This window comes from Triturus cristatus, chromosome 9 (genome assembly GCF_964204655.1).
Source record: "Triturus cristatus chromosome 9, aTriCri1.1, whole genome shotgun sequence".
Classification (NCBI taxonomy): Eukaryota; Metazoa; Chordata; class Amphibia; order Caudata; family Salamandridae; genus Triturus; species Triturus cristatus.
The window spans coordinates 690,062,097-690,088,392 of record NC_140592.1 but is presented as its reverse complement, the minus strand read 5'-3'; the positions used below and the strand labels follow the sequence as shown (position 1 = coordinate 690,088,392).

The window sequence follows — 26,296 nt, the reverse complement described above, 5'->3', positions numbered from 1 at the left end:
GCAATGCATGCCTATCTGCTGTGAATCATTAGCTAGCGTATCCTGGATACTGACAGGGGCTATTTTGGATCTCAGAGAGGTCAGTGAACATGTCAGCGTATCGTGGGTAGTGCTCTCGAGCGGGATCTTGTGAGGGTTATTTACCTTTCTACTTCAAGGTCCCCATCTGATTCTGCATCTGACAGTCTCAGCTGCAGTACAAGAGCTTCCCATGCTCTCGCTGCCTCTAGCGATATATCATTATTCGTTTTGTAAGCAGCTTGCAATCTCATAGTACCTTCACATTCAGCCCATCTCAGGAACACCTCTCTCCACCTGTCAAGACTCGGGCTTTTTTTATCCTTCCAGTGTGCAGTGATTTCCCTTTTTGCTAGCACTAACCCCAAATCTAAAAACTTGCTGGTAATCTTTGTTTTAGCAGTGTGAGGGAACCAGTGTAGTAGGCAGTGGGCTGGGTCTTTCCCAATATGTTGTTCTGTTATTTCCCTGAGCAGCTCTATCACTTCATCCCAGTGCGTCAGTAGCCCGGGACAATCCAACACCATGTGCCGCAGGTTAGCTCCTTCCAAACCACATCTAGGGCACTGGGCTGTCTGAATATTGAAATATTTATTAATTTTTTCTGGGGTCAGGTAGGCCCTGTGTAGAATAAAGAATTGGACCAGTTGGAACCTAGCATTCCTATTACATTTCCAGGACCTGTCTACGATTGCTTCCCAGTCAGGGATCTCGTTGCCTAAATCTTCTTCCCATTTCTGTTTCAAGGCTAACTGGGGGGTCAACTGTTCCTCGGTCATTCGGCGGTACAGGCAAGTGACTGCTTTTATGGTTCCTGCCGCTAGGACTACATATTGAAAGGCCATAGATGTCTGTGGTTCGGAGACCCCTCCCCCCAATGCATTTGTATGGCCGCTACTAAAGCTTGGTGAACCAGGTAGTCCTCTCGCGGTAGCTCAAAACGATCCCTCAGCATCGCAAAGGGGAGCAAAGTATTTTCTTCTTACAGGTCTCCCATTGTTGTCAATCCCAGATCGTTCCACTGGTTCAATGTTGTCCAGTTTCCCCCATGTGGAAACGTAAGACACATGGCTATGGGTATCTCAGGGGCATATGGTCGAGCTATCCGCGCTCTCCTCTGGCTCCGATTTCAACAAAGCCGGAATGTCTTTACCTCCATTGACAAGGTTCACAAAGGTAGCTGGCATTGCAGTATAATGCTGGCTAAAACAGCCCGGGGTACCCGACCCTCTTCTCTCTCATTCACTCCTATTCCATTGCCACCACCTGTGTCAGCCATTGCAACTGAGCTGCTAAATAATACCTCTCGAAATCTGGGGCCTCCCACCCCCCGGCCTCCCTTGGGCGCTGGAGGGTCAGTAACGCCACTCGTCGCCTACCTTTGTACCAGAGGAAACTCGTAACCATAGATTGCAATCGTTTGAAGGTTGAGGTGGGTATCCATATGGGGAGTGTCCTAAAGTAGTATAGCAATCGAGGTAGTGCCATCATTTTAAGTAGGGCCACTCATCCCGCCATTGAGAGCGGGAGTGTCCTCCAAAATTCCATATTCCCTTGCAGCCCATTCCCTTGCAGCCCACGTATGGCTCTATCCACATTACCTTCCACTAAATCCACTTGAGTATGATAGACCTTGACTCCCAAATAAGTCAAGCAGTTATATTCCCATTGGACTCCCTTGGTTGTTTGGGGACCCGCCGCTCTCGTCGTCGTGGGGAACAAGCACGATTTCCCCCAATGTACTCTGAGGCCTGCTACCTGTTCCATGTCAGTTAACAATTGCTGGGCTTCCAGCAAGCCCCCTTCGGGAATGTATGACATTACAACGCATGCTTTTACAACGCATGCCGTTACAACGCATTTTTTTCAACGCAAAATTTGTTACAACGCAAGTCTTTACAACGCAAGTCTTTACATCGACTTGCAGTAGATGGCGTGCTAACATTAAAAAAGGGTAATTTACTATTCTAACTCCAGTCCACGTTGCAGTAGGGAAGGTGTTTGGATAGTAAACTACTCTATTTTTAATGTTAGCACGCCATCTAGTGCAAGTCGATGTAAAGACTTGCGTTGTAATAGTTTCGTTGTAATGGTAGTGCGTTGTAAAAGTTGCGTTGTAAAGGTTGTTCCCCCCCCTTCGGTGTTAGCCAAGAACATGAGGAGGTCGTCCGCATATAGGGCTATGTGATGGATTCTCTCTCGTACTCGGAGGCCATCATATCTCGTCCCTGATCTGGCCTGCGCTGCCAATGACTCCATTGCTAAAGCAAACAACAAGGGGGATAAAGGGCAGCCCTGTCGTGTCCCACGTCCCACTTCACATGTATCCGATATTAGCCCTCCCGTCTTGACCCTGGCTGTGGAGGAGTTGAATAACAGTGCCGTCCAATTCACTAATCCATCCCCCAGCTCATAGGCCCGGAGCACTCCAAATAAGTAGCTGCATTCCAGGCTGTCAAAGGCCTTTTCAATATCTATCGATAGAATGGCTGCTGCTTGTTTCAAATATGTATTTGCTTCTAAGACCCAAATTAACCTGCGTACCTTTATAGCTGTGTTACGTTTTGGTATAAAGCCCGCCTGATCTTCGTGCACTAAGTGAGACATGTGTGGTAGTAGGCGGGTCTCTAATATTTTTCTCAAAATCTTATAATCAGTTGGGAGCATTGACAACGGTCTATAAGCCGTTCTATCAGAGGGTGTTTTTCCTGGCTTTAGCAACGGTATTATCAAGGCTTCAGGCGTAGTTACCGGGAGCTTCCCCAGGTGGCGAGCCTCATTATATAGGGCCACTAATTTGGGCGCCAGCTGGTCAATATAAGTTAAATAGAACTCAGCTGGTAATCCGTCAGTTCCAGGTGTTTTCCCGTGTGCCATTTGTTTTATTGCTCCCCTGACTTCAGACAGTGTGAGCTCCTGCCCCAGTTGTTCAGCGTCAGCACCCTCTATCTGTGGTAGGGCCGCCATATCTATGATCCGCTCAAGGCTTCCATCAGGTGTTATTAGTGTGCTCCGATATAACTCCGTATAGTAATTGAGGAACTGTTCATTTATGCCCTGTTGCGTACGACAGACCTCTCCATTAGGACAAGATTATTCTAAGATCAGGGAGCCCCGCCTTTTAGGGTTAGCCAGCCAGGCGAGTAGTGTACTGGATTTATCACGTTCTGCATGGGCGCGTGTAATGAATTTTTCATAATCATAACTGCGCAAGCGTTCTATATTCTGCGCCACCGTCTCTCTAGCTGCCAATAACTCCTCCTCTATGTGAGGTTGCTCTGGCCCAAGTCGTTCTTGTTCTCTAAGTTTTCGCTCTGCATCTTCCAATTCTCTAAGTAGAGTTGGCCGGACATCCACTACGGTTGCTAGGCACAATCCCCTCATAACCGTTTTAAAGGCGTCCCATTCTGTCGCTAACGGCGACGCCGTGCCCTCGTTCACAATAAAATAATGTTGCACCCCAGTTTTAATCGTAGTCCTAAATTCCTGGTCTTCTAGAAGCTCCGGGTTTAATTGCCAGGTCGGGATTTTAGGACGGTGTTGCGTCCATTGGAGTCGAATCAGAAGAGGATTATGGTCTGATATTGTCCGGGTAAGGTACTCACTATGGGTGACTTTTGTGTGTATGTCTGGGGAGCATAATAAGGCATCTAACCGGACATGGAGGTCATGGAGGACCGAAAAATAGGAATAGTCTCTGTCATCTGGGTGTTGTTCCCTCCAAATGTCTACCAACCCCCACTGCAGCTGCCAATCTTTCCTGAATCCAGCCACCCTCCGTGAGATGGCATTAGAGAGTGGTGGATGGGATCTTTCTAACGTGACATCAGCCACCGAAATAAAGTCCTCGCCCAGTATAATCTCCTTAGTCAAATTTGAGGCCAGTTTCCCCGAGAGCTGGGCAAAGAAGGATTGTTGGTCTGAGTTTGGTGCATAGATGCTGCCTAGGGCCACCTCCCACCTGTTTAACCTTACCAGCAGCAGTATGTATCTACCCTCCGAATCAATGAGTTGCTGCTCTACTTGAAATGGGACCCCCGCCCTTATCCAAATTAGTACTCCTCGGGCGAAGGCCGAGTAGGCTGTATAATAAAGTTGGCCTCGCCATTTGCGTTGGAGTGCCTTACCCTCCTGGCTTGTCAGGTGTGTTTCTTGGAGAAACACTATTTGGATCCCTCTACGCACTAAATATGAATTTACTTTATACCTCATATTCATGGAATGTAATCCCCTGACATTCCATGTGATACACTTCAAGTCATATATTGAGCCCATGTCATTCCTTGCAGCTTATCTAGAGCACGGATAATAATATTGTCACGCCTGGAACCCCTGTAAATAACATTCCAAAAACCCCAACTCCCCCCTAGGACAGTAACTATAGAACGAGCTCCCATCCAAACTCACAATAAAGTTAACTTAAGAACACAAAAGCCTCCGACTAGTTCAAAGGCGTTAGTGGGCATAGGTGACCTGAAGTCCATGTGTCCAGGTGCTGTGCCTCAGCTGCTATAATGTCCTTTAGGTCTACTGGACCTACTATTGATAGAAAAGGATACAAAACTATATACTGTACCCCGCTAGGCGGGGCATGACACCAATACCTGCATCAGCCGAGTTCATCCACACTTTGGGGGGTTACCACTGGGAGTTTCAGACTGCTCTCAGTCGATGTGTCTGATTCATTGTCCGCGGAGTCCTTGGCTGTCCCCGCTCCCTCACCCTCATCTGTCTGGGAGGGAGTCCGATCTTGCAAGAGGATTGCCACAGCCTGCAGCGCTGCCGCTCTCTCTCTCTCTCGAGGTTTGTGATGCAGTGGGTTTTGGGTGGGTTCTCTACCTGAATCGCCGGGATCTGCGCAACTCCGAGGGTCCCCTCTGCCGTTCCAGCCCCTTTGTCGCGACTGTTGGTGCAAGCCCACCTTTATAGGCTTCAATCCAATCCCAAACCTCAGCCGGTGTGGCGAAGTAATGTGTTTTCCCATCTAGCATTATTCTCAGCTGAGCTGGGAACATGAGGGCGTATTACAGTCCCTCTTCACGAAGTTGCCTTTTGACCTCTGTATAGGATGCTCGTTGCTTTTGGACCTCCAGCGTAAAGTCTGGAAAAAGCGTGACCTTGCTGTTGTCTACTTGGAAGGGGACGTTCGACCTTGCTCTCTGCAAGAGGATATCGCGATCGCTATAATGCAGTAGTCGTGCCACAATCGGGCATGGGGGTCTACCCGGAGCCAGCGGTCTAGCTGGCACCCTGTGGGCACGTTCAATTGTATAGAAAGAGGTCAGGCCCTCCAGGGCCACTACTGTTCGAAGCCAATGTTCCAAGTAGGCTATCATGTCCCCTTCTTCCTTCCCCTCCGGCATTCCAACCACGCGTATATTATTTCGCCGATTGCGACCTTCCACGTCCTCAGCCCTGCGTTCCAAAGTTGTGACTCGATCAAGTAAAGCCTGCATCTGTTGGTCTGTTGCCCTTTGGGCAGGTTGTAATTCTGCCAGCGCCACTTCGTGGGATTTGACTTTTTCCGACAGCTTCCTATGCTCATCACGAAGTAGTCCAAGACCCACTGCCACGGTACTGATGTCAAGGTGTAGGGTGTTTTTAGTGTCTGTGATAGCATCCAGTATTTGTTTTAGCTGTTGGTGCACTGGGTCTGCTGAGCTTGGTTGTGAGATTCCACTCCTGCTCTCCTCCGTGTCTTGCTCCACCTCTACAACTTTAGTCTTAGGCTTGCCCATGATGCCTGTACGTCTCCGTACAGTGGATCACACCAGTTATTCTAGGAGGAGTGATGGTACCCTCTTGTATTCTCCTGACACCAAAGCAATAGGTTCTCACCCCTTCAGGAGCCGTTCAATCAGCCAGGTCCCAGGTTCCCAGGTTATGGCACACTCTTGCGCCAGCTCACAAACCAGAATAACGGGTTTCGCCTATGCACGGCATCAGAGGGCACAGTCTGGGCGCAGAGGTAACAGCTCTGAGGTATAATGTCTGACTTAAGTGTTCACCATGTGGCGACTCCTCTACAATAACTGAGCCAATAGACTTTCACTGTATATTTGTTCAATATGTCGGCGCCATGTTATCTGCTAACCATCAGTTCATTGTTCGCAGACTGTCGCAGGGGTTGTATTATCTGTTGTATTTGTCCCACTATGCCTACACCATCTATGGTCCCAGTGGCTCGATGTTACCTGTCGTAGCTATACTGCGTGCTGCCAAAGGAGTTGCGCTCACACAGGGCACTCCGGACCGGTGTCTCCGTCCCTATTCGCCGATGCCAGCGAACCTCTACCCCTCAGATGCGATTGCTTGTGGTCTGGCTCACCTCTCAGTCTTTTTGTAATCCAGGCCGGACTGGTAGTCTTGCTCCGCCGTTGGCGGGCCGCAGGTCGTCCAAGCGGGATCTGGCAGGGTCCAGTATTATCGCAGCTCGACCGCTTGCGTTAGTAGGCCCCTGTCGCCTTCATCGCTGAGGTATATGGCGGCCTGTGCCCTCAACAGCTTACAGGCCTCGCGGGCCACGGGGAGTCCTCACAACACCGCTCTCGCCAGCAATCAGGGTCCGTCGACTACTCTGGGTCCAGGCCAGGGGAAACTCCTGTGTTCAGCGCTGCAGGCCGCTATGTCTCAGCTCTGGTGTATAAGTGTTCCCACTTGCCCGTTTATCGCCCTCGCAGTGGTCCAAGCATCTTAGCTCCTCATTCTCCTTGATCCCCGTCGGCCCTGTCCAAGTTTGGGCACCAGAAGGCAGGAGGGCCCAGTCTTGGAGAGAAGCCAGGGCATCTCATGATGGTGTGGCCGCCCCAGAGCTCCGGGCAAACAAGCTCCTCCCTCTGCCTCACAGTCCGGGCCAGAAATTAGTTCACCGCTGCCTGTGACGGCGCCCACGATGATCTCCGCTTCACTCCTGTGTCTCTCCTCAGGTTCCGACAGTCATTACAGGTGCCGGCCCCGCAGCAATGGGTCCGATATTCAGGATGTTCGTGCAGCCGAAGAGGAGCTCTCCTCTCAAGCGTCCGCCATCGGCTCCGGCCAAGCCACGCCCCCAGCTGGGTTATGATTCTTATGAACCTTTGCACCTATCTTGATTTCTATGATGATGGGATGATGGTCGCTTTCTCTCCTTCATTGTACTTGTTAGGTTGTGCACCTTTTTAATAACTCCTTGCTTACGAAGATGCAATCCAAGGTTGATATGTCTTTGTAAGTGAGGGTCAAGGTACCCCCCTTGGACCTATCTGGGGCAGCTAACCCAAGATCGAATTCACTTAGGCAAGCTTGAAGAATTGTTCTTTGTTGATCTCCCTGTGTTATTTTGAATTGGCCCAGTTTCCGGGTATTGAAATCGCCGGCCATTATACACTGATTCCCTGAATACTCGAATAGAAATGCCTTTATTTGTTCAATGATATTCTTCACCTTAGCCAGTTTTGTACCTCAATGGCGATTACCATACAGATTTATGAGAGAAATTGAGATAGGTCTTCCATCCAGTCCAAGTCCATTCATGTTGATTGCCTGTATGGCCCAGGAGTTGTTTATCCATTCTCTGACTTTCAGTTGCAGGTCTAATTGTACGTATATTGCAACGCCGCCCATTGGTCTACCAAACATACTTTTCTTGTGTGCAGGTATGTAAATAGTTTGAAACCCTGAAATTAGAAGGGGGATAGTAGCGGTGTTGCACTCATGACAATAGTTCACATTCAGACAGGAGACTCACGATTTTTTAAACCAAAGATTGCTTTATTTTAGTTGCCTCTGCTTCAATACAAGTCAATGGGGAAAATACATTTTCCCTATTTTCTTTTTTCAGAATCTCCCACTTTCCTGTTAAAAAGGGTTGGCATATATGGTGTTGCTTCATTTAGCCCTTTCACAGCTTTCTTCTGTGCAGTGCCTTCCTTATGCACCAGCACCTTCAATGCGTCTCCAGCACAATAAGTCATTTTTTCCCCATAAAGTTTTCAGACATCCCCTCCTAGGAGGCTTATTGAGTCTTCCACAGATTTCTGGTGCCAAACATGGCAAAAGGAGTTAGCTGTCATCACCCCAATCCACAGGAATTTCCTGATTGCCACTGAGTGGCGTGGCACCCCAGGCTTCTGGTCATGACATCTTAGCACCAAGACTGGAAGTTTCTGTCTTTATATCAGAATTAAAGACAGTCCTTGCATATTTCAGCAGTTCAGTTCTGTGACCAGTGCTGGGGAGTTATATATCTTTGCAAATTCTATGCAGACAGCTCCAGACATGGTCTTTGTGGGCAGTCTTAGCAGGAAGGCAGCTGGAAATCTCCTCTTAGTGGCAACCCAAAGCAAGAGAACAAATGTAAGGGAGGCTGCCCAAATTAAATACTGGTTAACCTGTAGGGTGTAGCCTCTCCCAGAGAATAATTGATGAGGAAGGTCCAAAGAGAACTCCTTAGCGTCAGAGGAACACTCTGTTTACTTTCCTAATGTCAACACCCCAGTGTCTGACCTACTGAAAGAGATCCCTGGAACGTCCTGGGGGGAAGTCCCACAAGACACATTTGTTGTATGAGTGGCTCTCCCACCAAAACTCCTTCTTAGGTGCCATACAGAGTATACCTGATATAAAATAGATTCCACTGTGGCTCTAGCCACATGAACTGTCTGGCTCTCCACATGCATTCTAAACACATGGGCAACACATGCACATTCAATGTCTGTAGTACACCCATATATGACATCCACTGCTCTTATAAATAGGCAGTAGGCCCAGCTGTAGAGGACTGGCAGAACAAGTTCAAAAGGACAAATGGGGGAGGCCGTATGCTTCTCTACCAAACAAGCAGCAGCAAACAATCCTACCTTGCACTATAATCATTTTGCTGCCCCAGTGTCATTCCTCTAATGCTTCGGGAAGGGGCAGCAGAATTGGAGGTGCATCTGGTATGGTTTTCCAATCGCATAGCACCTCTATGGGTCTCATTCCACTACATGAAAAAGCCTGAGTGCATGTGCAGTTGTGTGGTGTTTTTAGGGGTGGGGTCAAAAACACTCCAGCTTTCTTGGGGGACTTCAAGGCAGGGGCACCTGTATTACAGAGCTATGAAGGGCATCTATTTTCCTACTAAGATGCTGAGATCTGCCTACACTTAATAAAGCTGCAATGAGTTAGTTCAGCCCTAAACTGGTATTAGCAGTCTTCCAATTTATAGTTATTAGCATCAGAACAGTAATCATAGAATGCAACGGAAGCCCCACCGGCAAATGGAGAAAGAACATTTAAATTCTAGTGGCATCACTCTGAATAATTGTGTTTAGCCTATTGCTTAATTTAGGACAGCTGTCAGATCACAATTTACCCAGAGCATTGCGGCTGGTGAACCGAAGAATTATGTAGGCTGTCGCTGAAGGCATGTAGGACATTTTCCTCTGGCTTTTTTTGTTCCATTTGAAAGTACTAAATGGCATAATTTAGAAGTCATAGGTAGTCCAATATTGTCGTTGTTTGAGTTTTGTCAGGGTAATACAAAAATATAATTTCTTCAGTAAATGTGTGAGCTGAGTATGTTCCATGGTGAGACCATTTTGAGACCCAGTGCTATAGATCATTGGGTTTTGTTTTCATTAGCCATGTTTGGAAAGCTAATATTGCAGGAATTGTAGAACCCACAAGCAAATTCCAAAATGATACTCTTTTAATAGAATAGATGTTTGTGTTTGACAAGAGCACCCACTTTTAAGTCTCCCAAAATCTGTTTTAATCTGACCAAAGGTTTTGACCCTAAAGCACTGGAAAAGGTTCTGAACTCCACATATCACCTCACTCTCCTTAAAAATTATTTTAAAAAATCGTAGAAAAAAGCTAGGTCATTTGCAGTGTTTCCTAGGACTAGACATGGTGTGCAGTGTTGGGATTTTGAGAAACCTTGAAGCTTTATGCCGGACACCTTGAAAAGTGAATGTACACTGAGTTAAGTCACATTAATGGAAGAGTGAGCAGGTAATTCATTGAACAGAAATCCCACAAATGCATTGCCTGTTCATTAATCAATCAAAAAGGGGGTTATGCTAAAGCTTTATCAAGTTGGCTTCCAAATAAGAGAAAATAGCTCAGTTACAACATGTGCCAATAGTGGTAGTGCCACTGATCCTTACCATATGATAATACAGCCACATCTCTGCAAGGCTTAGTTTGTTACATGGATTAAATTTAAGTAAGAGATCACCTTCAAAGCATCCTGCCTGGTCTTCAACTCTATTAAAAAAATTGCTTCATTATACTCAAAGGACATAATTGCCAGATATTTGACCCCTGGCGTTATCTCCGGCAGAACAGCATAGTTCTTGTATATGCCCCAGAGCTAAATCTCATTGGAAAGAGCTTGCTCTTAAAGTCCAGAGGTTCTGCCTGCATACCTCATGGGAAAAAACGTTGGTCTTCAGGAAGGAATGAAACACACTCCAGTGTAGTAACTAAACTGACTTTCAAATTCTTCTACCGTTTGTTTGCTTCAGTGTTCTATAGTTGCTGCACTCTATATATTATTGTTTATTCTTATTGATGCTGGTGCATGGATACAAGTACGTATGTGGTGTGCACCATACAAATAAATAAATAAAAACAATTGATTAATATGTGTTGTTTCAGGATGTGTCACAGTGCGTGGTACTTTCAAGGCTTTCAGAGCAAAAGGCTTTTGATTATAGTGCACAGCATGCCAATCCAGGGATTGCATAATGGCCACTGGTGGCTGCCTGGCCCCAACATGGTAGTAGTGTTGCAATGCAAGACAGACTGTTTTTCAGGGATGCCATTGTAATAATGCATGTGGGCACCTTGGCTACAGCAAGTTTTTTCACTCTACATAAGGAACTTTAAGGTTTCCTAGTTCACTGTTCTGATCTGCGTAGGTAATGAAAGGTTAACCACTTGGGTGCATATCATCAAGGGGTGGCGATAATATTATCGGCACTTTAGAGCCCGTTTTCACGTGAAAATCGGCGATAATATTATCGCATTATCAACAAGGACACGCTAGCGCGTGTTTCCTTGCAATAGCGCCCCTTGTCAGCACGCCTCCCATCGCATCGCTAATGAGATGCAAAGGAGGCGTGCCTGACAAGACCCCCTAGGGAAAATATTGCTAACCCAGCTTCGTCATAGTGACAACGAGGGTTAGCGATATTTAAAATCACGTTAAATATGCCTCAACGCAGGAATTTAACGTCTGTTAAATTCCTGACTAAGGCATACCTAACATGGGGGGTGGATTGTGTGGCTAAGACCACAGGCCCTATCATCTAGGATATTGACTTTTCCCACCATGTTAAACGATGATATCCCCACTATCTCTGGAAATTTTATCGCCTCAGCGATGCGCGTTGTTGATAACGAGCTAACCGGGTGATATATTCCAGAGATAGCCGGCGATAAATATGCAAGCGCTTAGCGCACTTTGCGATATTTATCGCCGGCTCCTGATAAAATGCCCCTTGGTTCTACTGATTCTATGTCTTTCCAATTACAAACAGTTATTTGTAGGACTGGTATAAGGGGCTACCCAGTCTCATCCTCTAGCTAACTGCACTTTTGTGACACTGTATTAAGCGGCAAACCATCATGAAGGGTCAGGGTGCGCTTATATTGTCACAAAATTGCTCTTCTTGGATTCAGATCTCTGTTGGGCTCACAGGCTTCCAACATAGAGTCGTGGGTGTTGGATTGATGGATTTTCACCAGTATCATACCATCAAAAGCAGTGCCAAGGAAAGCCTAGCTCCTTTGAGAAGATCTTCCACCAGTACCAAGACATCAAAAACAGTGTTGTGGGAAAATAGGCTACTCACGGGCCTGCTCTACTAACAGGCAAGCACAGTCAGTGTGAGTGGAAGCCATGCTTCTTGCCAGTAACATAACATCACCTTGCCTGAGGAAGCCATATCCTGCAGTACAATGCCATTCCTTAATGGGTTTGGGGATGAGGCAACCTAAGCAGATGAGGCGGCTCTCCGGCCTGGTCCCTTTCCACAATACATGTGCCGGGAAACTTCACAGGTAGTGCTACATGTTCGGTCAATAAACTACCAACTTTTACCAAATGACAAAACACTTGGAGGCAGATTTCCAAGCCCCTTGCACCGCCGGTGCATTACGTCGTGTGACGCACCGGTGGCACAGCCTGCTAAGTGATATTTACAAGAACAGGTAAAGTCACCCTGCGTGACTTAACATGTGCTTGTAAATATCGCCCCTGTTCACACAACACTTTATGTGTTAGGGGTGTGACATGGGTGTTGCTGTCGGTGTTCCCACGCAACACCCATGTCCACTGATGCATTTCCAGATTTACGAGAAATCGTAAATCTGGAAATGCGTTTGAATGCTACGCCACCCCTAGTGCAACGAGGAGAAATGTTTTCATTTCCCCTCGTTTTTTTCCTGTTTCAATGCGTGCTGTATTCTACAGCACACATTGTAAGTGGAAATCACCTCAATTGATTGTTTTTGTGCAGGAAGGTCTTCCTTCCTGCACAAAAACAATTTCCCCACGACGCAGGCATCCTTGCACCATGGTGCAAGGGTGCCTGCGCCGGCGCATGGCAGCAGTTTGTACGCCAGTTCAGGGGGAAGCACAGAGATGCGACATCTTGTTATAAATATGACGCATTCCTGTGCTTCGAAACTAACGCAGCGCGGCACAACAAAATGACTTGCGGCACCGTGCTGCGTTAGTTTCTTGTAGATCTGCGCCTTGGATTCATCCTGAACACCAACCTCATCCTCAAGGAAAATATTTGCCAAATAACGAAGTCGGCCTGGTACCACCAGCTCTGTCTTCTATAGATAGTCAAACTACAAAGGGACATCAGAACTTCTGTTTAAGCCCATGTAAATGTAAATGTAAATGTTGTAGACTTGTAAAGCGCACAGCTGCCCCAGCAACGGGGCGTCCCGGCGCTGTAGACCACTGGGGAACCCATCCTGGCTATCCCTGTGAGATTGTCCCTTTCTGGGTATCTCCAAGGTGAAACCAGGCATCCCCGGCGTCTGTGGGGGGCCGTTGTAGAGATGAGGCAAGCTTAATGCCCAGAGTTGCCGAGTGTGTTCCTGGTACTGTTGCATCAGAATAATGCTGCTGTACATCTCACCCAGTACCTGAAAAAATATGACCAAATTACTCCCATCCTGTTGGAATACCATTGGCTGCAATTGCTGGCCTGGAGCATCTTCAAAACCAGCTGCATTATTTACAAAGCTAACATGGCATGGGCCCCTATGTATCATGCAGACAAGCTCACTATTCTCTGGTGGATATTGGAACACTCAAAGCCAGGAGACCCCCAAACTGGCATTTATGCATCCATAATCTTGAACAACATCACCATATCTATCAGGATGGCCCCAAGGTTGATCCAATTTAGAAAAGAGCTAAAGACTCACCTCTTTAAAGAACACTACATCAACCCAGTTCCATCTCCCCTTACTTGTTGCCTGTATGCTTGTATTTGACCATGTACAGCGTTCCACTGCCTTTTGGCTAGGTTTGCGCAATAGTAATACCATATATATACACACATACACATTATATGTATCATTTTAGTAAAATCAGAAGGTATTTGCTAACACCAGACCTAAAAAAAAGTAGACTCTTCCATGGAGATTCACGATCATAATAACAGAACAGAGAATCTGCTTCAAAACGACAGGATTAAAGCATGAAACGTGCCTAACAAAAATGCATGTTCCGCCCAGATACCTTTGGGTCAAGTTCGCACTATATAGACCTCCAAAAAAAAAGAAAAAAAATTAAAGGAAGTGAAATGTAAAAGAGTAGAAAGATGGCATGCTGGAGGATAGAAACATGCAATGGTAAATGACAGTCCATGTGAAGTTACATTATCTGAACTGCTTTTGTTCCCTATGAAATGTTTAAACATGCATTGGCATAGCCAATAGGTCTCGCCTTTGGGACCTTATAAGTGTTTAGCCATGCAACAGTTGCATAACTAAATACTTATAAGGTCCCAAAAGCGAGACCTATTGGCTATCCCAAGCGGCCATGCAGCCGTGAAAGTGATCGCGATCGCGAAAGTGAAAGTAATCGCGGAAAAGCGCGGCGCGCGCGCCCGCGCACATGCACTGTAGCTCTAGGCTGGCCTGGTAGCACTTTTTGGAGCCCTCTCAAAAAGTCTCTCTAGCACAGCGCATGCGCTGGGTCAGGCGAGACCTAAAAAAAGAAGTTGGGGAATATGTGCTGAAAATTCACTTTATTTTCATAATTTTCTTAAAATTATCTCTACACTGACTAAAAGGGACCATGAAGTGCTAAACAACAAGAAAGGTACAAGAAGCAAAAGAGTCCTGTTCCAACTAGTAATGACTAATCACATATTAGGAGGGGGTCAGCTGAAGACTACCAAAGAGTATTGTGTGATGGTGTGTTGGAGCATTCGTTTACCAATGTATACCCTTGAGAGACCGCAAAGCGCACTGATTTTTCAACAGTTCTGGCTGCTCTTTCCTCGGTGTGTGGTTGCAAGGGTGCTGGATGTTGAAATGTGTTCGTTGAGGAGTATGAGTTTCAAAGTCATCCTCAAAGAGATGTGGGCAGTATGAGAGTAGGTGCTGTTGCACATGCCTACTTCCAAATGACATAGATCGTAGCCTGCCTCTTATGTTACAATGGCAGGAACGCCATCTTTTAATGCCTCCTCGAACTAGAGGTGATTGCCAAAACTTAAGCAAGCAGCCTTTGCACTCGAGAGCTTGGTTGTCTGGACAGAGAAGGGCATTTAACCGTTTCAAAAAATGTTGAATGAAAAGTAGAAAACAGTTTATGTAAATCAATATTTCACCTTCTTACATCTTTCTAGAATCCTCCAATTTACAGAAGGCTCCCACTTTTTTGCCATAGGGTGTATTCCTACCGTGTGCAGTTTACGAAAAACTACCAAACTCATAGTGAGGTATGTAGACATGTATTTCTGGGGTCCAATGGAAGAGCATAATGTAATTTGCATAAGTATTTCTGTGGTCCAATGGAAGAACAGAACATAATCTGTTTATGTATTTCTGAGGTCCAGTGGAAGAGCTCAATGTAATCTGCATATATATTTCTGCGGTCCAATGGAAGAGCTGAATAAAATCTGCATGCGTATTTTTGGTGTCCAATGGAAGAGCTGAATTAGATCTGCATACATTTCTGGGGCTCTGCGGAAGGACAGAATGTAATCTCTTTATGCATGTGGCTTGTCGTGCAATTCTGCATGCAGGGTGGATACACTCTTTTCAGTACATTGTCTGTGCATACAGAAAGGGACTTTGTGTCAGCAACCTTCAGGCAGTAGCTTCTGTGACGTAGGACCCTTCATCCATAGGCTTGAGACTTTATAAATCTCTCTTTGGATCTGCCCACTTGGTGTTTTAGAGCACATGCATCAAACTGTGCATTTGCGATTCCTAAATTGCGATTTTTAAGAAATCGCAATTTAGGAATCACAAATGCTTATGCATGTAGGAATCGCAAAGAAATTTGTGATTCCTACACATTTCTTATTTGCGACTCGCAAATTGCGATTCACAAATAAGGAATTGCTTCCCATTCATTCCTATGGGCCTAGAGGCCCATAAGAATCAATGGGAATTGCATCCGCAATTTGCCAATACCAAATAGGTGGTTGCGAATTGCGCATGCAATTTCAAGGGTGCAAGGGTGCCAAAAGGACACCCTGATGCACCCCCGAAATTGCAATTTCAACACATGTTGCACACACACATGCCCCAAGGACATGTATGTGTGCAACATAGGACTTTGAAAAATTCACTTTTGTGCATTTCAACTTAGAATTGATGGTAAATTGCGTTTCTTAATTGCGAAATCGCAATTTTATTTTGGTTGTTGCATTGCATTTAGGGAATCCCAATTTGCGATTCCCTAAATGCAATCGCAATTCAAGTAATCGCAATTTTAGCGATTACTTAAATAGCGATTTTTGCATTTGGGATGATGCATCCCTAATGCAAAAATTGCCATCGGAAAGGGGAAGATTCTGCGAATCTGCCCCTTTGCGACCGCAATTTACAATGATGCATGTGGCCCTTAGTCTCTTTGGCTTTCTATAGGGTTTTTAGGTATATCGCTGTGACTTCATTGAGATTCATTAGGGACTATTTTACATCTAAAAATTGCACAAGCAACAGGTTTCTAAATCTCCACATGTAGGGGCATATTTACAAGCCCCTATCGCCACCAGATCTGGTGGCGATACAGGCTTCACCTTATTTACAATGCAGCGTTAAGCCACTTAACACTGCCTTGTAAATAAGGCACACTTTCACGCTTCACTTAGCATCAAAGGGGACGGCAATGGGTGTTGCGGTGGGCATTCCACTGCACCACCCATTGAGTTTTATGCTGCCGCATATTTACAAGGGTGGCGTAAATATGGGGCAGCGCCAAAAATAAGTCCAAAAAAAACTGGTCTTAACCTTGGGAAACAAGGAGAAATGCTTTATTTCTCCTAATTTTTGCTGTTTCTGTGTGCAGCATTGTGCAGCAAACATAGAAACAGCAAAACGTCATTGATTGTTTATGTGCAGGTGTCTCTTCCTGCACATAAACAATCTTTAAAATAAATGCTGCATTGTGACTTCTATGTGCGCTGCATTCTGCAGCACCCATAGAAGTTACCAAACGCCATTGGTGATTGTTTATGTGCAGGGAGGGGCACCTTCCTACACTTAAAAAATCTTTCCCTGCATCGCAGGCACCCTTGCACAATGGTGCAAGAGTGCCTGTGTTGGCACTAGACAGCTGCAATGAACACCAGCGTAGGGTGAAACGCAGGGCTGCACCGTATTCTTGTAAATACGGTGCAGCCCTGCATTTCTGAAGTGGCGGAACGTGGCATTTAGCCACAAGGCTAACGTTGCGCTCCGTCACTTCATTGTGAATATGCCCCATAGTTCTTTATCTCATCCTTGCATTCAATACATGGTTTGCGTGATACATTCGCCATAGAAATTTCAAACCTATTCCCAAGGCTTTTTAAATTTTTGTAAATCCTAAAGAAAACACTTATTTTTCCCACCTAAAGTTTTATACACTTCTCGGAAAGAAATGATCAAATAACACTTTTTTAGGACACTTGGAGTGAGCTGTATCAGTTTCAGGGGCGTGTGGAATATGTCACGATTGATTGATTGCATTTGTAATGCGACCACTGCCTTAAAGGGCCTCTTGGCACTGACAGAGGTGTCTTTACAAGCTAGTAGAGTTCCTGAAGTGCAGTGCGGCTATTACGCTTTCTTCAACATGACCTAACACCAGGCCCGCCTTGAGGGATTGCTTACAGGAAGGAAGACACGCTGTAGCTGCCAGGCCCATCAAGTCTAAGATAGCGTGCACAAGGTCTGAAACTGACCATTGTGAAAACACAGACGTCCTATAAATAGTAGCAGCCACATTTAACTGTGACAATGATATCTTCCTCTGCTTCCCTTCCCATCTCCCATGGCTTGATTTCCTTTTTGGCAAATGCACCACGTGTAGGGTCTGTTCACAAAGGCATTGTCAACCATAAATGTACTTTTATGGGCGAGCAAATGGCTCCATTTACGACTGCCAGGACTTTACAAGGGGTACTGTGGCAGTAGTACATTTGTCTGCTATTGCATTATTCTCTGCCACAAGTGTGAAGAGATGACTAGTGGCAAAGTCTGTGGGCATTCACAAACTCCAAAACAATCCTTTTCCACACTGGAAATGGATGGAAATTTACTCCTGAAAAGGGCTGGATTAACTTATTTTCCGTGGTGTAAAGGGGAATATTCAACATTCGAACCCAGAGACGATGTGGGGGAAGGGCTTTCTCCTTAGGGACATTTTTGTCAATGTGGAGATAAAATAGAAAAGTGCATTTGCCCATCAGGCTCCAGTTACTCAATGCATAGCTGTACTCTTTGTAGAATTAAACTTTGGGGAAATGGCAAACGGGGGAATATGTCACATGACATTCCGGGTTGCAATGCTAGAAACCTACCCTTGGTGCAGCTTTCCAAGAATATATCTGGAAGTGTTTTTGAATTCCAGAAATAAGTAGATCTACACTTGTTCACTGCACTTGTTCATATTTAAGTGTGCAGATGTACTACTTTGTTTTGTGAATTGCCCGTCATGTTTACTATTTTCTTTTTTTTTTCTTTAGTGACTTTAATCACCATTTTTCAGATCTTCATAGTTGAGGTGAGTACAGAAAATGCCCAACTTGAGCCAGCTCCTTAAAGTGACGTGTTTTGCTAGAATAGTGTAAGACCTATAAATAGGACATTGATGCCTACTCTGAGGGTTAGTTTTTCTCTCTGGCCTTTTACTCTCTGTATACCCTGAAGGACTGTCTTCTGAGACCTGAGCCTAGACCTGGCATGTATATCACCTGCCTGCGCAGTACCTAAATTCACTGTAATCTGAGGGGGTGGCTATTCTGCCCATGGCCCGCACGGATCGATTAGGTCTATGTCTCCTGTAGTTTCCAATCCACAGAGTCTGCCTGGAGCCTCATGGAATCTCCTTCAATGTCTGGAATATTTTAATGGGGTATTTATTAGAATCAAGTATTACATTGGTGTTGAGCAGTACCAACACTTCACTGCAGCGCTCCCATGCTTTTAAAGAGACAGTGCCTTTTTCATGTGTGGCATCTGTATAATTTGATTGATGGCTCTGCTACACTCTATTTCCTTGATTAAAGGGATTTAACCTGGAGCAAGGTGAGCCTAGATTATCTACCAGCAACTGGTATCCTGGAGATACCATGCTGTCAGTGTCCCTATCATTTTTCCAATTTCCATCTCTATAATTTGAATTTCTTTCCTCGAATATCATGCCCAACTTAAGTTGTGTTTCGTGTGAACCCTTAATTTGCTGCATGTTGGGCTGTCTCTCACCTCCCGCAATCTAGGTTAAAAATTGTGTCCAGTAGTCTGGAAATCTTGGGCCAGAATAAACAGACATGTCTTTACTCTTTTTGTAATTTTTTTTATTGAACAGCAAACATAGAAAAATGTGTTACATCATAGAAATTCATTAACAATAGAAAAATAGGTATCCTTCTTCATTAAAATTACAAATTAATGTCCTTTCTACATATTATCTGGGAATGTCCTTTAATCCACAAATACTGGAAGGAGGTACATAAATGTATGAGTGACGTGTGGGGGGTTGAAATACGCCTTGAAGCCAAAAGGTGTTTGCTGAATGTTTGGGAACCCACGGATCTCAATACAAGGGGTAAACTTTGGTCAACGCTCGGCCAGATGATAGCCCGGCGGAATATCGCTCGCTGCTGGGGGGCACCGACACTACCAACACTTGCTGCCTGAACACTCGACATGGACTGGTGCATGGTACGGGAAAAAACTGTTTATGTTGCATGTGGCTGTCCAAAGAAATGGATAGCGATCTGGACAAAATGGAACACTTACCATGGTAATATCTGTGAACCCCCATATGTTCCCCCCACTGACGAACCACTGACTCCTTGATGTATGCTACTGTTGTCCTGACTCAGTTACACTGTATTATTACTGAAATTATCTCTATTTGCGCATAAATGTGATACACCTATAACTGCGGATCGAATGTATGCAGTGACCGATTGTTGGTATTGTTTAATAAACAGTTTTAAAAAAAAAAGTTACAAATTCATTTATGACTTTGGTATAATATTGCCTAGTCTCTCTTAGACCTAATAAAGAGAAAAATGCTGAAAATAGCTTTAAGAAAGCCTATTCTGACTATAAAGAAGAAAAAAGATAAACTATATTGTTCGAGGATTCGAGGACGATAACATCCAATCACTCTAAATTACATTGTGCTACCATCAACTCCCTCGAAATATATCCAAATCTTCTAGTTGCTCCAACCCTTTTTGCGTAAATTTCTTCGAATTTCCTTGTACGAGTCATTTTATTATACCATTGAACATATGTAAGTACTCAGGATGTCCTCCGATTCTTCAGAATCAGGGATCGTGCCACTAAAGAGGCTTTTGCAATAAAAACTGCCCGCCCTTTTTTTGCTTTTAAGACATTTTGACTCAGTTTAGAAATGCCTAAGTGACCCACAAAAGCCTCAGGCTCGAGTTGAATCTACAGACCATTACTACGAGCCCCAAAAATTGCATCCCAAAACTGGGTCAACATTGGGCAGGCAAAAAAAAGTATCGAGCTAGTCGCCTGCTCCCAATTGCTGGCAGAGAAAACATTTGTCTTCCAAGTTAGGGAACATTTTATGGAGAGCTTTCGGGGTATAATAAGCCATCCAGCGTGACAAGAAAGACATTCGCTTAAAGTTGGTTGCCCTTAATGACTTGTTTCCGAGTTGTGAAATAGTCTGCCACTCAGCCTCAGTAAAGAAGCAATTTGATGTTTCGGAGATTTTAAACAAAACGGTTTCTATTAAGTAACTTTCCCCTTGATTCTGCAGAAGACTATACCAATTACTGACCCCACTTAACTTTGTCATAACGAGAGCAGCAGTAAGGGGAGATGATCCTGCACTAGTCAAAAGACATTTGTTCACTAGATGCGTTTTCTGCAAGTACCCAAAGAAAATTGGCGCACAGCTATGACCGCACCTAGCTTATAGTTCCTGCCAGTTAATTCATCTCCCTCCAATCAGAAAGTGACCCAATTCTCTGAAACCATGAACATTCCATAATCTTGGATGACTATACTAGATATGCAGCCCCACAAGTTTACATTCCCTGAGCTACAGGTATTCATGTCCAGCAGACATAATATTCATGGAGTATAAAGACTGAAGTCGCATGCGTAATTCTTGTAGTGTCTTATACCTAGTTTTTTTGGGGAGTTTTGTGATCTTTAAAAAGGCCAGGAGCTGGGACCCTGCTTTCTTTACCATGTTCTCCAGAAATAAACAATCTAAGGATCCCTGGAGATCAATTATGCAAACTGGTATATCGATAAGAGAGGCTTCATAATAAGTTCGGATCTGGGGCAAAACGAGTCCCCCCTGATTGATTTCCAGCTGAAGTACTGGATATTTAACTCTTAGTGCCCTTTCATTCCAAATAGATTGACGAAATAATACTTAAAGTTCTTTAAATTATGTAATATTTACTTTTATCAGGACATTAGTAAAAACAAAGATTAATAGGGGTAGAACCGACATTTTGATAAGAGAAATCTGACCAATTAAGATGAGAGGCAGGAGTGTCCATCTATTAAATAACTCTCTAATTTTCTTCATCATGAGGACATAACTTAAATTATACAACTCTGCATAAGAATTAGTGACGTATACTCCAAGGTACCAAATTGGATTATTGGATAGAACTTGGCATTGGAGAGTAGCCATAAAAATATTGACCGAGGTGTTAAACATCAAGGCCTCTGTTTTCTTGTGATTAATTTTATACCCTCCAATTGATTTAAATTGGGCAAACTCCGCAACCATCGTCCTTAGATTTTGCTCTGGCTGCTTTAGGTATAGAATTATATCACCCACGAAGAGCTTTAATTTAGTCATGCCCTCTATAGGGGGGTTCTATACCTACATTTGCCCTTATCCTGGCTTCCAATGGTTCGATGAAAACAGGAAATAAAACAGGCAATAAGGGACAGCCCTGACAAGTTCCACGATTTATACCTATAATTCCGGCTACCTTGGAATTCACAAAAACCTGAGCCTGGGCGCCATGATATATATTGTAGAGCATGTTAATAATTACATTAGGAAATACCACCTTATTAAGACCATAGAAAAGGTTTTCTAAATTGACAAGGTCAAAAGCTTTCTCAGCGTCTAACATCATTATAAAAGCAGGTATCTAATTAATGTTAAAAAAAATCACGTGCATGCATTAAGAAAGCAGTGTTAGATGACATTTGTCGACCTGGTAAGACCCCAGTCTGGTCATTATAAATAACCTTCTGGGCAACAGGCATAACTCGATTGGCCCAGATTTTCATTAAAACTTTGCAATCAGAGTATAGTAAACTGATAGATCGGTAAGAATTTACATCTATAGGATACATCCCTTCATGACAAAGTTGACTATGGTAGATTCCTTAAAGATGGCTGGGACCTCATCACCTGCTTTTACAAAATTAAAAAGCTCTACAAGAAAAGGTATTAACTCTTTTTGGATCTCTTTGTAGAATTTGATTGGAAGCCCATCGTTTCCACAGGCCTTGCCAGATGGCATTGAAGCTAAAGCCTGCAGAATTTCTGATGCATTAATATCATCCACTAATTCCTTTGCCTGGGAGCTTGGCATCTGTGGCAAATTGATTTCTGAGAAATACTGACATATTGCTTCCCTCAAAGCCGAATATTTAGTCCTATAGAGGTTATTATAGTGCTAAAAAAATGTTCGCTACTCTTTTAGTTTCAGAGATCAGAACCCCCGTTTCTGGGTCCTCCATTTACACAATGAATACTGCCTCCTGCTTCACCCATGTTGACCAGGCCAAAGGTTACTCATCAACTGATATTCTTCGTACATCTGTTGATGAAACATCCTCAAGTTAGTTAATTCTTCAATTACAAAAAAAATCCCTTAGCTCCTGTTGGGCTACAGCCAACTGCCGGTCATTCTCTATATGATCTCCCAAGGAATTAGTCCTTGACTGGTGTTGACCGCTAATTGAAGTTTGTATATACATGCTACCCGTATCTTTGAATGTGCTGCCATAAAGAAAATAATCTGGCAACAAATTGATGGTTTAAAGGTTCCCCAAACTGAAAAAGGTGTCACAGTGCCCTTATTGACCTGAAAAATTATTTAATCTAGTTTTTCATGTTTTACAACCACTCTTGATTAGAGAGCAAGAGGTGGTCCATCTGCCATGTGGACCGGTCCCTTCACCTAGCTTCTATTTCTATCTTTAAACTAATTAGTGAATGATCTGAAAATGAATTATCCCAAATGTAAGAGTCATGGCACCTAAGGGAACGAGACACAAGGATAAAATCTATATGAAAGGCAGACTGGAATTGTCGGGGATAAAAAGTATATTGCGATATGGCCTGGTGTGTGCTACGCCAAGGGTCAATCAACTGATGATTTTGTATCAAAACATCTAGTGCTTTTTTTGTAGTTGGCGTCAACTGTTTTTTTGTTCTATTCTAAATGTCACGTGCTAGGTCTTGAATGTAGTTGAAATCCCCCCCCGAGAATTATGGGGCCAGCAGCAACTCTGGTCAGCTCCATGATCTTTATGATAGACCTCAGGTCATAATAGTTGACAAGATTAAATAGATTGCCAGGTACCTTAACTGTTATCCAAATCCATCTACCCTGGGGGACTTGTACAACCTCCCATTCTGTCCCCCGTCCAGATAAATGGCGACACCCCTTATTGCCAGCCCAGCAGAAGCAAAGAATGCCTTCAATAACACTGAGGAATAAAGAGTTTAGGAATATTTGTCTTTAAGTGAGTTTCTTGATGAAAAAGAATGTGCGGTGAAAAAGTGGGTACCCATCTCATTAGACCACCGTACTTCTGCTTATTGGATACATTAACCGATATAATACGTATTTCAAGCTCCATCTCCCCAAATACGTTTCATTGAGTTTAAACCTTGAATCCAGAAAAATTCCTCAACTATTACGTTCTTATCTATGTTTCTGTAATTTTTGGTGAGCATGCTCCCCACCATCAACATCCGCCCTCACTTCCCCTCCCACCCTTACAATCCCTGGGAGAAGGGGACGTGCCCACAATACCCCTCTCCACCACCCCTCGAATGGCACCTGCTTGGACGCCTGTAAAGGGTGCCATGTTGGTGCACCCCCAGTGAGAACCACAACACCCACTTATCTCCGTGGTGAATCTTAATGCTTAATTTCTCTCTTCTTTGACTGTCTAAGTAGAAATTCTTTACAGTAGTTCTTGGGCTACTTCGAGATTAGTGAACAAATGAAACTTCCCTTTCACTAAAACCCTGAGTTTGGACTGTTGCGCTATTGCTGCCTGCATGCCCTGAACCTTACATAGGTACAAAACCTTGACACACTCCTTCCGACGGTATGCAGCAGCTGCCGACATATCAGAGAAAATTTCACAAGAAGGTACTTCAATAGTAACCAATTGCTTCTTCTGAATAGCCTTAGATAGAATATGTTATTTGATGCAATAATCTGCGAACGTCACAAGGATTCTACGTGGCAGTGCAGAGTTAGGATATGGATGGGCCGGCAGCCTATGTGCTTGAGTAATTGACAGCTCACCCGAATATTCCAGTAAAACAGTGTTTTTGATGAATGTGTTGACCCATTTTATGGTTTGTGACCCTTCACAGCCTTCTGGTACTTCTACTAATCCAAGGTTGGAACGTCTCAAGTGATTTTCCAGTTCATTGATCTTAGTCTCCAGTGAATGCTTCTCTTTCCGTGCCAGATCCACTTTCTGATGCATTCTATTGATTTGATTCTCCACCTGAAAAATCTTGGACTCTGCCTCCTGCATCCTGGCCAGAAAGGTCACCACTGCCTCGTTAATTTTCACTAAGCGATGATTAAGAGAAGCTATCTCAGCTGCTTGTGTTGTTATAAGTTCTCTTATTTCGTCCAGGATGAAGTTTAGCATAGTTTTTATGTCACATTGTACCATTGTCTCATTACCTTGAAGCATCACGGCTGGTCTTTCTACATCAGTTGGACTTTGTTCTTGTGCAGAAGCATCCTTGCTTCAATCCAATATGGAAAGTGAAGAGAACAGCTGTGTATTAAAGGAGTGCAGTTTTTTTTGGAGGACCTTGCTGAGTAGAGGTTACTTCCGAGAGGGCCACCTGGTCTGAGCTGGGAATAAATCGTTGAAGGTCTGATAATAACCCGGGTTGTGTATTAATAAAAGACCCCTGCAGCTTAGCTGTCATGGCTTTGGGTTTATCAATCAATAAATGTTTTATTGTTTTCAGCTAAACTGGCCATAACAATTAAAATGTATTATGCAACACAATTCTTCATCAGCATTCCCACAAGTATCATACTACAAAACAATTAATAATCCTTTAAAACTGTGTAATAACTTAAAAATCATCATAATTCCAATGCTAAAAAGGTATCACATGTTTCTCACGTGGATAGTAAGTATCTACCGCTCTTCCTTGATACAATGCAATGCAGTAGGTTTTAAAAGCAAGCTTCCTTATCGCTAAGCCAACTGTTTTATCAATGTGCATGCTTTCAACAATAAAACCTGAGACATTGCTCGCTATACTTGGCAATCAAGCTAATTAGTAAATAAATAAATAATGATATATAAATGCTTGTGTGCTGTCTAATCTGATGTGACTCCATTAGACATTGTCCAGACTTGCCTGTCCACGTTCAATTTTGGGTGTGCGTCTGCTCTTTGTTTCCATGCTGCATGAATTTAGGATGAACTAGCTACTACAATACTACAATAGCACTATCATCAGTTCTCATGCAGAACGCCTCCACCTCTTTGCAGGTTCTGATTATAAATGTGAGAAAAAATGTTCTCAAATAGTATCTACGAATGTGGGGCGTAAAGTGGCACAGCAGAAGAGAATGTAACATCGTCCCGTAGCCTCCCAGGGAACAGGGGCACTGCTCCGATCTGTCACCTGATGATTTCAGCCATCTTTTAGTCATGGAAGCCACTGGTAGTGTTCCTAATCTAAATTTAAGATAGAGGGCTCTTTTTCCTGCCGGATAAATATCGTCAAGACAATCAATAGAGGCCAGTTCTTGGTTAAAAGAAAAGTAACAATTTGACAAGGCACCTAGATGGCTCAATCAATCAATCAATCAGTCATTTGTTAAGCGCACTACATACCCGCGAGGGTCTCAAGGCGCTGGGTGGGGAGGTGGGGCCGCTACTGATCGAACAGGCAGGTCTTCAGTATCCTCCTGAAGGTCAGCAGGTCCTGGGTCTGTCGTAGACTCAGTGGGAGGGTGTTCCATGTCTTGGCGGCGAGGTGGGAGAAGGCTCTCCCGCCGGTGTTTGTTTTTTGGATGCGCGGGACGGTGGCGAGTGAGAGGTCGGCGGAGCATAGCTGGCGGTTGGGGGTGTAGAAGGAGAGCTGTCTGTTGAGGTAGGCTGGGCCGGTCTTGTGGAGTGCCTTGTGTGCATGGATGAGGAGCTTGAAGGATATCCTCTTGTTGATGGGGAGCCAGTGCAGGTTTCTCAGGTGGGGGGTGATGTGGCCGTGTCGTGGTACATCAAGGATCAGTCATGCCGTGGCGTTTTGGATGCGTTGTAGTCGATTGATGAGCTTGGTCGGGGCTCCCGCGTAGCTGGCGTTTCC

General features: G+C 44.3%; 1 long non-coding RNA gene across 2 annotated transcripts in view; it reads left to right on the top strand.

Annotated features, from left to right (window-relative positions):
* LOC146798506 (uncharacterized) overlaps positions 1-26,296 on the top strand; it is a 210,542-nt gene that overhangs the window by 9,136 nt on the left and 175,110 nt on the right. The window contains exons 4-5 of one of the 2 annotated variants that reach the window (XR_014969173.1): positions 14,909-14,960; positions 18,201-18,238. This is a non-coding gene — a long non-coding RNA (uncharacterized LOC146798506). Of the gene's footprint in view, positions 1-14,867; positions 14,961-18,200; positions 18,239-26,296 lie in introns of both variants that reach the window. The other variant, XR_014969172.1, reaches the window with a different exon arrangement.